Source organism: Gossypium hirsutum, chromosome A03 (genome assembly GCF_007990345.1).
Source record: "Gossypium hirsutum isolate 1008001.06 chromosome A03, Gossypium_hirsutum_v2.1, whole genome shotgun sequence".
NCBI lineage: Eukaryota > Viridiplantae > Streptophyta > Magnoliopsida > Malvales > Malvaceae > Gossypium > Gossypium hirsutum.
The window spans coordinates 79085403-79104219 of NC_053426.1; positions in this window are offsets into that span (position 1 = coordinate 79085403).

Below are 18817 nucleotides of genomic sequence, written 5' to 3' on the forward strand. Positions count from 1 at the left end.
AGTAATGTTGAATTTATTCGAAAGATAGAAGAATGAGCTAGGAATAAACAAAATTGAGCTCAAACGAGCTGGAGTAAGCTCAAGTGAGCTGATCTGAGCTGAACGGAGCTCAGAGAGCTGGAGAGGAGCTGAGTTCGACTTGCACAAAGGTGCAAGGATTCTTTAGGGAGCTGGTCTGAGCTTTGCCATTATCATTGAGCTTATTTTCACTCAAAACTTGAATAAATAAAGCTGAAACAGCTTCTTGAAATCTCCTAGCTCATGCTCGAGTCATTGGTCCTTTAGGCAGCTCGAGGGGTTCTTGGCTCGTGCTTGATGAGCTCCTAGATGTGCTTACATCAAGTTGTATGTATATGTTTAGATTGGTGCTATGTTATGTTGTGTAGGTGTGTGCTTTAAAGGGTGGAAAAATGGCTTGGTAAATAACCTTATTTTTATCCACACGGGTAGAAATATGAGGGTGTGTCTAGGCCGTATGTGACACATGACTTGCCCCACAGGCATGTGCTTAGGCCGTGTGTCCATTACACCCTAATTCTTTCACAACAGAATGCCTAATATTGAGTACACGGGCGTGTGTCCTAGCCGTGTGAGGGACACGGGCTTGGACATGGGCGTGTGTCTTGGGCGTGTGAAGTTTGTACCTATTTAATAAAAAATCATAAATTTTAAATCGACCATACGGCCTAGCACACGAGCATGTGGCTTGGTTGTGTGTCTTCAATTTGTTCTTGAGTGATAAACAGAGAGTTACACAGGTTCGGGACACAGACGTGTGTGACCACACTGCCTGCCCACACGAGCGTGTGCCATACCTATACGGGCGTATAACCCCTGTTTAGTGGAAAATTTTCTAAGTTTTGTAAAATTTTCTAAAGTTCTCGGTTTAGTCCCGAACCACTTCTAAAGCATGTTTTGGGCCTCATAGACCCGTATTAAAGACTTTATGATTAAATGCAAAAAGTTTTAATTTGGACGAAAATTCATGGCTCGAAAATGTATGTTTACTTGTGTTTAAGTCTGGTAGTGCCTCGTACCCTATTTCGGCTTTGAATACGGGTAAAGGGTGTTACATTTAGTGGTATCAGAGCTACAGTTTAGTTAATTCTCGGACTAACATAGCATGTGTAAGAGTCTAGCTACACATGCCATATATGAACTGTGATAGTGTGATGACTCCTGACAATATTAAACTATGTTTTCATATAGTAAATGGATCCCGACCAAGCTGTAGCTGTTGATGTAAAAAGCAATGCGTCAACTCCTGCTCAAAGGGCAGCGTCATCTGAAAATAGACCTCCTACAATCAGTCAGGGAGGAAGGGCAAGGGAAGCCTTTCTCCACATAATGAACGAGTGGTATTCGGAGTTTGTTCGAACAAATCTGAATGCTTAACACCCTCCACCCCCTCCTTATCCCCAATAGATTCTCGTAGCTCCTCAAGGTGTGGATTTGACAAGACTGAATAAGCCTCCAGTTGATAAGATTCAGCCGAGTTCTGGCTTGAAATACTATCAGGGTATTTGATGAGTTATCATGTACACTCGAAGAATGCTTGAAATGTACTATATCATTATTGAGGGACACAGCATATCACTGGTGGAAGACACTAGTATCTGTGGGACCGAGAGAGAAGGTTACATGGGAATTCTTTCAAGAGGAATTCCAGAAGAAATATATTAGTCAGCGGTTCATCGATCAGAAACGTAAAGAATTTCTTCAGTTGAAATAGTGTAACATCCCGAATTAAGGCCTAGTCAGAACGGTGGTTTCGGGACCACAAATCTGACGTGAGAAAATTCATTTTTATTATATTTATATGGCCTACAATTTCACAGAATGATTTCGTGAAAATCTCGTTCAAAATGTTTGACGTTTGGGCACTCAATTTAGTCAAAAGGACTAAATTGTAAAAAGTGCAAAAGTTGAGTTCTACATGTCAGAGGTGTCAAATTGTTATGAAATTTTAAATTGGAGGTCCTTAAATAGTAACCATTTGTTAATTATTGGACAAAAATAGACATGAAATGGGTGAAATAGAGTATTTTTTAAGTTAGGGGCATTTTGGTAATCTAATAATTAAAAGAATTAAAAAGGGAAAATAAGCCAAATTTGTCAATCTTCTTCTTTTCCAGCCGAATCTACCATGGAAGCCATAGCTAGGGTTTGGTTCAAGCTTCCAAGCTCAATTATCAAGAAAATCGAGATCTGGGCTTAAATCGGGAAAGTACGAGATTATGGACTAAAATGGAATAATTAGCTGTGCTCAGATTCGATGTAAGTCGTATGATAATAATAATACAATGTTATGTTTGAATTATATTCCTTACTATTATTGCATATATTGTATGATTTAATATATTGGAAAAGTCGATGGAATGGTGTATGTGATATGGAAATATGACATGGAAGAATATTATATGAAATGTAAGAAAATGATGATACATGACAAGTGATATATGAAATATGTGATATATGTTATGTAAATTCTTAAAAGCTTATTTGTTGTTTGAGTTATGCCTTATTATGCTTTGAATGGGCAATTGGTTCTATGGATAGTGAGATCGACACTTCAAGTAAGTTCAACAGATATGTGGTATCGGAAAAAATCCGTTTGAACCTTAGGAATAGCTTAGGATACAATGTGACATGTCACTAGGAACTATGTGGATATGAGCTCATGAATATGTGTGTATATGTGATATGTGAATCCAGGTGCTGGTCTTGTACGTCATACCGGTGGCTGGGTAGCTCGGCATGTGTTGCGAGTACCTATCAGCTTGTGTGAGCAGCCCCGAGTAGTTGCGTCCTGACTGTCAGGTTGTGTGAGCAAGCCCGTGATTAGCTCATGAGCGAGCAATATGTGATTGTGATATGAGGTAGCATGTAGCTACATTTGATGCACTATGTGTAAGTTTTCCACGTATCCAATAGTATTCTGAGTGTTCAACGGGCAACGTAATGAATGATGTGACGAAAGTCCTAAAGAAGTTATGATTATATGTTGTATTACGAGTTGGTACAGTTATGTACACTAAACTCATGAGTAATGCCTTGATATATGATGTTTCATGATAAAGAGGTATGTGGGTGATAAGTAAGTCAAAGGTTTTGAATGATGAATAAACTTATGTTTATGTTTATGATTATGTTTATTATGCCATCATATGATAGTTATCATGATATTGCACAAAAACAGTCTTAGACAGTAGCAGTTATGTGACTTTGAAAATCCACCAAAATTTATGGAAATTGAATTAGAAACTAAATAAAATATAAGATTAAATCTTATTTAGTCTAGTTTCACATAGAGGAAACATTGTAAGCAAAAGAATTTCATATTATGATATATTTGAATTTTTGTGAGATAGGGTTAGAGTGATTTTGGGCCCCCCTTGTCTTAACTTTGGAAAATCATTAAAAATTATACAAAAATAATTATGGGTTAAAATTCATATGAATAAGTCCTTAATGACTCTACTTTCAAGATAAATATACAAGAACATTATCTGAATCCCGTACTAAGAGATAAATAATTTTTAGTGAAGAAAGGTTGAAGCTGTCAAATAGCAAAATAGGGGAGAATTTAAAGAATAAACTGTACTTATTGGCTAGACCAAAAATTTTGAAAATTTTACGGTAAGAATATATGTTAGTCTAGTTTCAAGTAAAATTAACGTATCTTAGTTTAGAGTTCCGTAGCTCATGATATAAATAATTTAGTAACTTTGACTTGAATAGACAACTTGACTTGAACATAACTAAAAGTGAAATTGTGATTGTATTACCTTGGGAAACATGCTGATAAAATTGCTTATTATTTTCATATGGACTTACTAAGTATAAATCTTACTCCCTCATTTCCATTTCTTTAGCATTGGCAGGTTAGCTCGGGGTTGGAGATCGTCGGAGGCAGTATCACACTATCAAGTCATCACCTTTGGAGTATTGACATATATGTATTAAGCACTTTCAAGTGCGTGACATGTATAAGGACTTAGTTTTTATGATAGATGTTGTTATGAATAGCCAAATGCATTGGCTTATATTGATGCATTTTATATAGCCATGAGATGTGGCTTATAATGATTATGACTTGTAAGCCTAGTTATCCATGCTAAGTTCTAATGATTGTGATGCGATGATATGTTTATGCTTATGGGACATGCATGATTGGTGTTAAGACATATGTGTATGAAAAATGCTTCATGACCAATCGAAATGGTCATAGCCATGAAGTAATTGTATGATATGGAAATAAGACGATGATGATTGGACATAGATGCTTGATGGTTAAGTAAGGTCACTTGATAAGTCGATGAACATGAAAATTTGGTATAAACGGTCATCATATGAAAGGGTCAATGAATATGGATTGTTGTGTCTAGATTTGGCATTATACGAGTATGTGTAGCTCGTGAATGATAGCATGTTAATGTTAAGAATATACCTTAATGAAGTATGCTAAATCATTAAAATGATGCCATGATGGATATCTTTGATGTGTGTAAAAATATGAGGGGTTAATGGTAACAAAAGGCTTGGAAAATAGCCTAAGTGCTAGCCACACGGGCAGAGACACGGCCATGTGTCTCAGTCGTGTAGAGGACACGGCCTAGCACACGTACGTGTGGCCTGGCCGTGTGGTTCAATTTGTTTTACTGATGTTATAAATAGAGAGTTACACGGCCTGAGGACACGGACGTGTCCCTGTGTCCACACGGACGTGTGACCCTGTTTCATGAAAATTTTTCTAAGTTTCCCAAAACTTTCCAAAGTTCTCGATTTAGTCTCAAACCGCCTTTAATGCATGTTTAGAGCCTCGGTAGCTCATGTAAGGGACATTATGCATGTGATTGAATGTTTTTAATTTAAATGATATTTTATGGCTCGATTTTATGAAATTGTGTGCTTTTAAGTCCGGTAACGCCTCGAACCCTGTCCTGGTGTCGGATACGGGTAAGGGGTGTTACAAACAGGGCCAAATGTCAGTGACAAAGTATGAGCGAAAATTTGTTAGGCTCAGTAAGGATGCCCGAGAGTGTGTTTCCTCCAAGGCTATTATGCGTAAAAGGTTTGAAGATGGGCTGAATGAGGACATCAAATTGTTAGTTGGAAACTTGGAACTAAAAGAAATTATTGTATTGGTTGAATGAGCTTGCAAAGTCGAAGAGCTAAGCAAAGAGAAAAGAAAGGTTGAAAGTGAGGCTAGAGATGCAAGAAAAAGACCGATGAGTATGTCATTTCAATCTCAATCAAAGAAATCTAGAGAAATATATTCTCGTTCGAATGTTTCAGTTGGGTATTCTCACAGAGACCGCAAGAAACAATATTCGGGTCCGAAAACTCAAGCTACTTCAATGGCAAGTGTGGGTAATGTTAGGTCTAACAGACCTGAATGTCAGTGATGTGGTAGATGACATCTCGGCAAGTGTAGGATGAATGACCGAGCTTGTTTCAAGTGTGGTTCTCACAAGCATTTCATCCAAGATTGCCCTGAGATGGTTGAGAAAGAACAATTTCTGAGTGTAAGGCCAAGTAATACTAACAACAGAGGTAGGCCACCGAGAAATACCAGGAATGGAACTAGCAGTAAAGGTGTGACAAAAGATACAGCCGTGAGATTTGAGGCTAGAGCACCTGCTAGAGCTTATGCCGTTCATGCTCGTGAGGATATGTCATCTCCCGATGTGATTACTGGTACATTTTCTCTCTATGATACTAATGTTATTACATTGATTGATGCTAGATCGACTTATTCTTATGTTTGTGTGAATTTGGCATCTAGTAAGAATTTTCCTATTGAGTCTACTGAATTTGTGATTAAAGTTTCAAACCCCTTAGGCAGATATGTGCTAGTTGATAAAGTTTGCAAGAATTTTCCTTTGACGATTCGAGGTCATTGTTCTTTGGATGACTTAATATTGTTTTCATTTGATGAATTCGATGTTATTTTGGGTATGGATTGGTTGACACTACATGATGCCATAGTAAATTGTAGATAGAAATCTATTGAATTGAAATGTGAAAATGGTAAGGTTCTTAGGGTTGAAACCGATGAATTAAGTGAATTGCCTAGTGATTTCATCTATGGCTTCTCAGAGGTACGTAAGGAAAGGTAGTGAAGCTTATCTTGCTTATTTGTTGAATACAAAAATGTCTGAATTGAAAATTGAATCAGTACCGGTAGTCTGTGAATATTCGGATGTGTTTCCAGAGGAGTTCCCTGGGTTACCTTTGATCAAAGAGGTTGAGTTTGCTATTGATTTAGTATATGAGACTTCACCGATACCGATTTCTCCATATAGGATGACTCCAACAGAATTGAAAGAATTGAAAGCTCAGTTGCAAGAGTTGATAGATAAGGGTTTTGTGAGACTGAGTTTTTCTCCTTAGGGTGCTCTAGTGTTATTTGTAAAGAAGAAAGATAGATCTATGAGACTTTGTATCAATTACTGATAGCTAAACAAGTTGACTATAAAGAACAAGTATCCTTTACCGAGGATTGATGACTTGTTTGATCAGTTGAAAGGAGCAACGGTATTCTCAAAAATTGATTTGAGATCCGGCTACTACCAGTTGAGAGTTAAAGAGTCGGATGTGCCAAAAACTGCTTTTAGGACAAGGTATGGGTATTATGAATTTCTTGTTATGTCTTTCAGACTAACTAATGCTCCTGCAGTTTTTATGGACTTGATAAATAGAATTTATGGATTGTATTTAGATAAGTTTGTGTGTAACAACCCTTACCCGAGATCGTCACCGGAGTTGAGCACGAGGCGTTACCAAACTTATGTTTACCAATTCGGTGCATAAAAAATTACTTTTAAAAAAAATTAATTCGCTCACATTCATCCAATAAATCCCTAAAAAGGGCCCTTGAGGCCCTAAAACGTGCAATTGGAATGGTTCAGGACCAACCCGGGAACATTAAAAAATTTTCGATTACTTACACAAATCAAAACAATTTATTTCACTATTCATAATAAAACTGTCCATCTGTGTAACAGTCACTAAATTAATTATAACTTGAGTTAAAAAACTCAAAATTTAAATCCGTAAATTTTCTCTGAAACTAGACTCATATATCTCCCTACATAATTTATCCAGAATTTTTGGTTTGGCCAATTTGTACAGTTAATTCATTAAATGTTCCCCTATTTCACCGTTCAGCAGACCTAACCTCTCTTCACTAAAAATTGATTATATCATTATACAAAAATTAGATAATGTTTCTGTTTATTTCTAATGAAAATAGACTCACTCAGGAGTCTATAAATGTAAAATTTGACTTATAATTATCTTTTTACAATTTATAGTGATTTTCCAAAGTTGGAATAGGGGATCACGAAGTCACTCTAAACTAGTCTTACAGAAATTTAAATATTTCAGAATATAGACTTTCTTTGCTTGCTCTGTTTGTTTCCTATAAAAATATACCCAATAAGCTTTAATTTTATATCTCATTCACCATTTAATTCCATTTCTACAATTTTTAGTGATTTTTCAAAACCACATCACTGATGTTGTTTCCTAACAGTTCCATGGTCAACTCTTACTCTTTCTTAGTTGCTTTGCATCAAACCTCATTTAGGCATACATAATACCAAAACTTGTTCTTATTTAGCTATATCATAAGCTAATCATTACCAAGTATCCACATGCCATTCTTTAATCATATCATAAGGACATACACACAAAATAGTCAAGTCCCTATACATGCCATAACTTAAAGTCTTTCTAGTCACAAAATACCGAGATAACTCGTTGATAGTGTGAGGCGATCTTCGACGTCCTTACGATTTTTCGAGTTGGATTTGCGATAGTATAAAAAAGAGAGAAAAGAAAGGAATTAAGAATAAAGCTTAGTAAGTTTGCATGTAAATAATAACAACATTCTAAATGAATTATCAAGTTAACCTGAACCTTTCGAACATGGACTTATCTTACCTTCCCTTTGGTACACTCATTGAATTTTCCGTTGAACCATTTGGAATACTAAGGATACACAAGTACCTTTCCTTTTTAAACTTAACCATTTGGAATACTAAGGATACACAAGTACCTTTCCTTTTTAAACTTACCATTGTCATGTCTTGACATGGTCTTACGTGGTATCCTTGCCTTATGAACTCACCATTGCCATGCCTCGGCATGGTCTTACATGGGATCTTGGCCTTATAGTAGTTTATCAATGCCATGTCTTGACATGGTCTTACATGATTTTCTTGCCTTGTAGAACTTACCAATGTCATGCCTTGGCATGGTCTTACTTGGTATCCCTAAACTCTAATGTCATGACATTTGTATCCTACACATTCCTAAGGTTCAACCGGGACTTTTAAGTATCATTTCTCCGTCAATTCTTGAATCATCAAGGAATAAATTTACAAAATAAATATATGGATGTTGAAAAATAACATCATTAATTATAAATAATAAAACATATCATTTATTTACCACAAACTTACCTCGATACAAAATACAATCAAATATTTTGATTTAGTCCTCAACCTTTTTCTTTCCTCAGTCTAACCCTGAATTTCGTTCTTCTTGATCTATAATAGAAAATTTAACTTATTTAGTATTCACATTTATCAAAACAGTCCTTAACTCTAACTTTGGAAAATTACAATTTTGACCTTAAACTTTTACATATTTGCACTTTTTCCCCAAGGCTCGGAAATGAAACTTTATCCCTAATTTTTATGTTCTATGATATGCTAATCATTTATTTACCTACGGTAACATCAAATTCCCACTCTAACGTGTACTTATGACCATTAGGTATTTTTATCGATTATGTTGCTTTACTCGTTTTCACTTAAAATCGCTTAGCTCAAGTCGTTTAACATAATTTCAAGCTTCATATTCTACCATAAAACATCAAAATAAACACATTTCACCTATGGGTATTTTTCTAAATATGAACCCTAGGTTAAATTATTGCTAGAATAAGCTAAATCAGGTTACCAGGATTTCAAAAACGTAAAGAACATTAAAAACGGGGCTTGGAATCACTTACTATGAAGCTTGGAAGCTTGAAAAAACCCTAGCTATGAAGAACCCTTGAAATTTCGGCCTAATGAAGAAGATGGGCACATTTTGCCATTTTTTCCCTTTTTTAATCTTTTAATTACCAAATGACTAAAATACCCTTCATTAAAACTTTAGTTATTTTTATCTATGTATGTCCATTTTTGTCCATGAAAACCTAATGGTCTAATTACCGTTTAAGGACCTCTACTTCAATTATACTCTTCAATTTAATCCTTTAGCATCTAAAACTCATATTTATCAACTTTTGCAATTAAGCCCTAGTAGGCAAATTAAGCATGCTATCTATAAAATTTTCCATCGATACTCTAACACATGCATCTAATCACTCGGTAAATTATAAAAATAATCGAAATAAACTTTTCTATCTCAGATTCGTTGTTTCAAAACCATTGTTCCGTTTAGGCCCTATTTTGGGATGTTACATTGTAGTTGTGTTCATCGATGAAATTCTGATTTATTCTCGAGATGAGTCCGAGCATGCCGAGCACTTGGGAACTGTATTGCAGACATTGAGAGATAAGAAATTGTTTTCTAAATTTAGTAAAAGTGAGTTTTGGCTCTAAAAAGTTTAATTTTTTGGACATATTGTTTCAGGTGATGGTATTCGGGTTAATCCAAGTAAGATTTTGACAATTGTTGAATGGAAACCGCCAAGGAATGTATCTCAAGTTAGAAGCTTTTTGGGTTTAGTTGGTTATTATCAATGTTTTGTCAAAGGATTTTCGATGAATTGCTACTCCTATGACCAAGTTGTTGCAAAAAGATGTTAAATATGAATGGTCTGAAAAATGTCAACAAAGTTTTGAGAAATTGAAAGCATTACTGACTAAGGCACCAGTTTTAGTACAACCTGAATCGGGAAAAGAATTTGTAATTTATAGCGATGCTTCATTGAATGTTTTGGGTTTTGTATTGATGCAAGAGGGCAAAGTGATAGCTTATGCCTTGAGGCAGTTGAAACCGCACGAGAAGAACTATCCAACGCACAACTTGGAATTGGTCGCCATCGTGTTTGCTTTGAAAATTTGGCGTCATCATTTCTACAGTGAGAAATGTCATATCTTTACTGATCATAAGAGTTTAAAATACCTGATGGCTCAGAAAGATCTGAACTTACGACAACAGAGATGGCTTGAATTACTGAAGGACTATGAACTAGTGATTAACTATCATCTGGGAAAGGCGAATGTAGTCGCAGATGCTTTGAGCAGGAAGTCCTTATTTGGTTTGAGAGTTATAAATACGATATTGACCTTCTAATGATGGTTCAATTTTGGCCGAGTTGAGAACTAGACCGATATTTCTTCAACAAATTTGTGAAATTCAGAAATACGATAGTGAATTGCAAGTCAAAAGAGCACAGGATGAATCGAGTAGTGATATAGACTTTTGGATCGGTTAAAATGATTGTTTGATGTTCCGAGATAGAGTATTTGTTCCAAAAAATGATGAATTTATTCAAAAAAATTTGCACGAAGCACACAGTGGTTGTTTATCAGTTCATCCGGGTGGTACAAAAATGTATAATGATTTGAAGACATTGTATTGGTGGTCAGGTATGAAATGAGATGTTTCTGAATTCGTATCGAGATGTTTGATTTGTCAACAAGTAAAATCCAAACACTAAGTACCTTCGGGTTTACTTTAGCCAGTGATGGTACCCGAATGGAAATGGGATAGGATTACAATGGACTTCGTAATGGGTTTTCCTTTGACTCTAAAAAAGAAAGATGTCGTCTGGGTTGTTGTTGATAGATTAACAAAATCAGCTCATTTTATTCCGATATGTACTGACTACTCACTTGATAAGATAGTTGAATTGTACATTGCTGAAATTGTGAGATTACACGAAGTACCTATTTCTATTATATTGAATAGAGATCCGAGGTTTACGTCTCGATTTTAGAAAAACTTGCAAGAGGCTTTGGGCACAAAGTTAAATTTTAGTACCGCGTTTCATCCGCAAACTGATGTTCTGTCCGAAAGAGTAATCCAGATTCTCGAAGATATCCTCTGATGTTGTGTTCTAGAATTCGAAGGTAGTTGGGAGAAATATCTACCACTAGTCAAATTTGTTTATAACAACAGTTTTCAATCTAGTATAAAGATGGCACCATATGAGACATTATATGGCCGCAAGTGTCGAACTCTGTTGTATTGGACAGAGCTTAGTGAGAAATAGATTCATGGGGTTGACTTGGTTAGAAAAACGAAGAAAAAGTGAAGGTAATCCGTGATTGCTTGAAAGCCGCTTCTGATCGACAAAAGTTGTACACAAATTTGAAAAGAAAATAAATTGAATTTCAAGTTGGTGATAAGGTATTTCTGAAAGTATCTCCATGGAAGAAGATTCTGAGATGTGGCCGTAAAGGCAAGTTAAGTCTACGTTTTATTGGGCCGTATGAGATTATTGAGAGAATAGGGCTAGTAGCATATCAGTTAGCTTTACCGGCAGAGTTAGAAAAGATTCATAATGTGTTCCATTTGTCGATGTTGCAACAATATCATTCTGATCCCTCACATGTGATTTCTCCGACAGAGATTAAGATTTGACCTGATATGACTTATGGTGAAGAACGATCAATATTTTAGCTCGGGAAGTTAAACAGTTGAGAAATAAGAGCATAGCCCTAGTGAAAGTTTTATGGCAAAGACATAGAGTCAAATAAGCTACGTGGAAACTTGAGGAAGCTATGAGAAAATAGTACCCAAACCTATTTTCTGGTAAGATTTTTGGGGACGAAAATCCCTAAAGGGGGAGAGTTGTAACAGCCCATTTTAAGGCCAAATCGTAACAGTGGTTTCGGGACCACGAATCTGATGAGAAAAGATTTTTTATTATATTTTTTATGGTTTACAATTTCATGGAATTGTTTCGTGAAAATTTTATCGATTGGGCACTTAATTTTGTAAAAAGGACTAAATTGCAATAAGTGCAAAATGTGTGTTCTAGAAGTTAGAGGTGTCTAATTGCCATGAAATTTTAAATTGAAGGTCTTTAGATGGTAATTAGATCATTTGTTAAGTTAGTGGACAAAAATGGACGTGAAGGAAGAGAATTTTTATGTTTTAAGTTAGGGGTATTTTGGTCATTTAGTTAATAAATGAATTAATAATCAAAATAAAGCCAAAATCTTGTCCATCTTCTTCCCCCATGGCCAAATATCTCTAAGGAAGAGATAGTTAGGGTTTGCTCATCTTCCAAACTCGATTGTAAGTCCGTTATTGCCCCGTTTTTAATGCAATTTATATTTTTGAGTCGTTGTAACCCGATCTATCTATTTATACCAATAATTTAAGAAATAATAAAAGTATAATTATATATTTTGATGCCTAATGGTATAAAATGTATGTTAGATGTAAGATAAATAACATTTGCTAGGTGTTTTTTATGGAAATGTCAAAATGGACCTATTTGTAAAAGTTACAAAAATGAGTAGTAAAAGTGTGATTAAATGAAAATGTGGGCTGGTATGAGTATGAAAATGGTACGGCTAGGCTTGGGTTTTGAAGAAATTGAATACGCTTCAATTTACGAGCCTAGGGACTAAATTGTAAAAATGTGAAACCTTGGGGAAAAAATGTAATTTTTCCATAATATGATTTTTGGGCTAAATGAATAATTTGAGTATTAAATGAGTTAAATTTGTTATTATAGATCAAGAAAAACAAGGTTTGGACCTAGATCGGGGGAAAAACAAAGTGTTTAACGATTAGGTCCAATTCTACTATTTTTGTACTGAGGTAAGTTCGTATGTAAATGATGCATTGTTACATTTATGTTTTAAATGCTTTAATATTGTATGAATTGTGATTGACTTTTTGGATGTATTTGACAAAGTTTTGACAAGCGAGAAATCCCAGTTGAACCTTAGAAATAGAATAGGATGCCAATGACATGCCATTAGGAACCCATGTGTATATGCGATTATGTAATCGGGGTGCCGGTCTCATACGTCCTACCAGTGGCTAGGTATTCTGGCATATGTTGCAGATTCTTGACAGCTTGTGTGAGCAGCACTGTGTAGCTACATCTTAACTGATAGCTTGTGTGACCAAACCCACGAATCGCTTGAAAACGAGCCTATATGTATTATGAGATATGAGGTAGCTCCGGTTACATATATGGCGCTTACGTGCAAGATTTTTTGAGTATCCATTAATATTCTGCATGTTCAACGAGAATGTCAAAGTTGTGAAAGGATATGGTTATGTTGCGAGATGGTACAGGTATGTACATAAATCTCATAAGTGATGAGCTCGTTATTTGATGAACTCTTGATAGGATTGTGATTGAGTGAGTTATGACTATGAGATTTTGATAACGTTCATGCTAATCTTCATCATATTAATTGTATGTTAATTGTGTGGTTATGAGGCTTATTATTTGCATAGGAACTTACTAAGCTATATAGCTTACTCCCCTTCCTTTCCTTTGTCTTATAGTGTCACCAAGCTAGCTCGAGATTCAGAGATCGTTAGAAATCCACTCACACTATCAACAATTATTTTGGTATCAATGATTTCAGCATTTTGAGTTATGGCATGTATAGGGGACTTGGTCATTTTTTTTATGTGTCATAATTGATTTGGCCAAATGTGTTGGCTTATATTGGTTGAAAGTTGATTTTGTATAAGGCCATTTGTGCAACAGCCCGTTTTTGGGGTTAATCGAAATAGTGGTTTCGGGGCCACAATTTGAAGTCAAAATATTTATTTTATTATTTTAATAAGGTCAACAGCATGATAGATTAATTACGTGAAAGTTTCGTAAAGAAATTTTACCGTTTAAATGTTTAATTCGGCAAAAAAGACTAAATCGTGTAAAATGCAAAAGTTGCATTCTATTAGTTAAAGGAGTTATATAGCCTTAGCTTTATAATATAATGGCCTTGAATGGTAAATATTCCATTAGTAACATGAGTGGACAATGATGGACAACCATTATGTGTTTTAATGTTTTAATATTAAGGTTAAATATGGTATTTGGTAAATGGTTAATAAATGATGTATTAAATAAAAACAAAAAGGGATTTTGTCCATTTTATTTTCAGTTGGTCGAATATTGAGAAAGAAGAAAGCCATTTTTGGCGCTTAGGGTTTCGGCACTTGCATGATTAATTTGGAAAGTGTTTTGACTCGGTTTTTGATGATTTTTACATTTTTGTGATCGTTACCTTGAGTGCTAGCTAACCCGTACCTTTAATTTCAAAATTTTTCATGATTTTTTGAGATGTCATTGATGAATATTCATGCTCTTTGATGATTGATGATGAAATATGGAAGTTAGAAGATAGTTTTACATATTATACAAAGTGATTTTGAGTAAAAATGCAAATTATGGCTAATTTGTGAAATTATGAAATTTTGTGGTTAAAAGTATGAATAAATGAAAATTGAGGGCTGGTATAAGCATGATAAATATTCGGCTAGGCTTGCGATAAATTTGAATGAATTTTGTTTTACGAGTCTAGGGACTAAATTGCAAAAATATGAAATAATAGGGGTAAAAATGTAATTTTTCCAAAATGTGTAAATTGTGTTAAATTGAATGAAATGTTGATTAAATAAGTAAATTTTGATATTATTTAGATTGAGATAATTGAGAATTGGATCTAGAACGGGAGAAAATAAAGTATCGGACTAATCGATTTGTTCCGTTGTTTTAACGATCGAGGTAAGTTCATATGTAATAAGCATTGTTAAATTTATGATTTTAATGCTTTGATATCGTATAAATTGTATATACGTGATTCTTGTTATGTTTAACGACATATCAGCTAAGAATGGCACTTAGTGTGCAGTTTGAAATAGCTTCGGCTAAATGTGGCACTTGGTGTGCGATTTGTGATAGCTTCAGCTATATATATATATGTGTGTGTGTGTGTGTGTGTGTGTGTGTGTGGCTCTTAGTGTGCGAAATATTGAGATTGGCACTTGGTGTATGAGATATTAAGTAAGGCAATTAGTGTGCGAGACAACGAAGATGCAACGGCATTACATGTATATATGAAATGGTAAGGATTGGTACAAGTATGTATTTAAAACTCATGAGAAATGATTTCGGTTTATGATGCATCTTTGTAACGAAGTAAATAAGTAAGTCATGCCTATAAGAATGATTTTTTGATTACCTTGTGATTTTGGGTCCATGCTTATGTTGTATAAATATGTATTTATACCATGATGGTTGAAATGATTTGTAAAGGTGTTATTAACTTTGTTATCATTATTTTACAATAAAACAGTTTTGCATAGTTGCAGCAGTCTGAATTTGAAAATTCACCAAAAATTGTGGAAATCGAATTAGTGGTTGAATAAGATATGAAAATAAATCTTATTGAGTCTATTTTCATATAAAGGAAATGGTGTAAGCAAAAAAAATTAATATTATGAGATATTTAAATTTTTGTGAGATAGAGTCAGAATGATTTTAGAATCCTTGGGAAAATCATTAAAAATTGTAAAAAATAATTATGGGTTATAATTTATATGCTTAAAATCCTTAATGAGTCTATTTTCAAAATAAAGAAATAGGAACATCATCTAAATCTTGTATGAGGAGATAATTAATTTTTAGTAAAGAAAGGTCGAAGTTGTCAAACAGCAGAATAGGGGTAACTTTGAAGAATAAACTGTATTTATTGGCTAATCCATAAATTCTGAAAATTTTATGGTAGAAATATATATGAGTCTAGTTTCAAGGAAAATTAATGGATCTTAATTTAGAAATTTTTAACTCAAGTTATAAATAATTTAGTGACTATTACTCGAGTGACAGCTTGACTGAATTATGTGCAATTATGATTGTGCTACCTTGAAAACATGTTGTTAGAATTTGGCAAAAGCATGTTAATAAGTTGCTTATTATTTTCATACAGACTTACTAAGCTATATAGCTTACTCCCCTTCCTTTCCCATCTCTTATAGGTTTATTTAGCTAGCTCGGGTTGGAGATCGTCGTAGATTCAATCACACTATCAAGCTACCATTTGGGGTATAAGTATTCAAGCACTTGAGTTTATGGCTTGTATAGGGGCTTAGTCAATTGTGTATGTGTCATTTTATTTGGTCAAAATTATTGAATTATGATGATATATTGATTCATTTTGTATATATAGCCATGAGATGTGGCTTATATTGACTATTTGGGTTGTAATGCCTAATTATATGTACTTGCATGTGCCAAAGGTCATGTGGTGTGATAATGTTGTTTAATATGGATGGGTGTGTGGTTATGGCTTAGTTGCTTGATAATTAGTTGATGACATAATTGGTATAAGTATGAAATAAGAGAATAATGATAGTCATGGCATCAAAGTTTGATAAGTTTAAACTAGGCAAAGTATGGTATCTTATGCATGAATAGATTGATATGAAATTTCCATGATCATGACTTTTTTGATAATGTTTAAATGCTTAATTATGCCATGAAAAGTGCCATTAAAGTTATGTTTAAATATGTGCAAATGAGGGTATCAAATGGCTTGGTAAATAGCCACTTTCTTGGCCACACGGATAGAGACACGGCTGTGTGTCTCTACCGTGTGGAGAGCATGGCCTAGCACCTGGGTGTGTGACTTGGCCGTGTGAATCTATTTTGTTGCTGACGTCATAAACAGAGAGTTACACGGGCTGAGGACATGGGCATGTCCCGAGCCACACGGGCATGTGACCTTGTTTCATGATGAAATTTTCTAAGTTTTCCCAAAAGTTTTCAAAGTTTCCAGTTTAGTCTCGAATCATCTCTGATGCGTGTTTAGGGCCTTGTAAGCCCGTTTAAGGGACGTTATACATATGTATGAATATTTTTTATTTGAATGAAATTTTATGGCCCGATTTTATGTGATTGTGTATGTTTAAGTCCGGTAATGCCTCTTATCTTGTCCCAATCTCGGACACGCGTAAGGGGTGTTACAATTTGTAATTGGCTACTATTGGTATAAGTAATTTATATGATGATGCCTTTCATGAATGATGTGTTAATATCTTGGTTGTGGATGTTTGCTTGTATGTATATGCTTGGATTGGTGCTATGTTATGTTGAGTATGTGTGTGCTTTAAATGGTGGCAAAATGGTTTGGTAAATAACCTTATTTTTATCCACACAGGTTGTAACACCTCATACCCGTACTCGAGACCGGGACCAGGTACGAAGCGTTACCAAACACTTATTAGGAAAAATACATGTTATAAAATTTCGTTCCAAATTATGACCAATTAAACAACATCTTAGTGTCCCTATTATGGGCCTACGAAACCCAAAACATATATTGAGAAGGGCCCGGGACTAAACCGAAAACCTAAGAAAATTTTCACGGTTAAGACTCACACACCCTTGTGGAGACAATGCACACGCCCATGTGGAGACAATGCACACGCCAGTGTGCTTTGAGACACGTCTATGTCCCTAACCAGTGTAGAATTATTTGAATTTATTTTCTATTTTGAACCTACAGGGGTTTTCACACGGCCAAGCACACGCCCGTGTCCCTGGCCTGTGTCTTTCACACGGCCTAGACATGCCCGTGTGATCGCCTGTGTCCACAAACCTGGACATTCTATTTTATGATGTCAGCATGTGTTTAGGGGCACACGGCCAAGACACACACCCGTGTGCTAGGTCGTGCCTTCCACACGGCTAAGACACACGCCCGTGTCTCTTCCCGTGTGTTTACTACCATGCATTCTGACTTAAATATTTTAGGTGCAGGGGACACAAGTTCGTACCACATGCCCATGGGACTGACCGTGTATCACACATGGCTTAGACACACGCCCGTGTGGACCCTTTTTAAGCTATAAGTTCAAGCCAATGGTCACATCATCATTTCCTCACATATAAGAACCCCAATTGCATTTAACATGACCAAATATACTCAAGGACTATCATCAATGAATCCATTGTATGTCAACCTCATCTCATCGGTTAAATACATACTCAAATATTCTCCGTTTTGTATTAAGGATTTCCATCCCATTGAAACACATTTAGGCTTGGCTCATTGTTACAAGTCATTGCCAATTATGGCCTAACCATTTCGAAATGTTTTGGCCACATTACAAATGTCTATTTATGATATTTCCCATTCAATCATCACAAAAACATTTTTTTACATAACCATGCATAGTTGGTAGGTCATAACCCACAACGAAATGAGTCATGTCTTATGGCCATATACAAAAAGAATGAGTTTAACATTTAAGCCTTTACATAGGCCAACCAATGACAATAACATCAAGTAACCAAAAACCTATACATGCCATTGTAACAAAATAGAAATATCTAGATACCAAAACAGGACAAATGGATAGTGTTGAAAATACTCCAACCGTCTTCCTATCTCTACGAGTCCTCGAGCTCTGTAAGACAGGGAAAAGAGAGGGGTAAGCATATACAATGCTTAGTAAGCTGAAATAACTAGAAAGTAAACTTACCGATTAATTAGCATACAACCATGTTAGACAACCAATCCAATAAATATAGGATAGCCTCCTATTACATGCACTCAAACATCAAGTTAGTCCCATAATTTTTCATCATATAATTTGTCTTAGGAAAACTCATCATCCAACGTTTTCATTTCTATATCTCATGTTAATCCTGTTGAGTACCTCAGAAATCTCGATGGATTATCCATTTACCGTCAAGTCGTAAGAGTGATCTTCTCAAGTACGCACTCCCGCGAACCTCACATCTTACAGTGGGATTACCAGTTCAGGTTAAATCCCCTGTAATATAAACTCATGGAGTGTT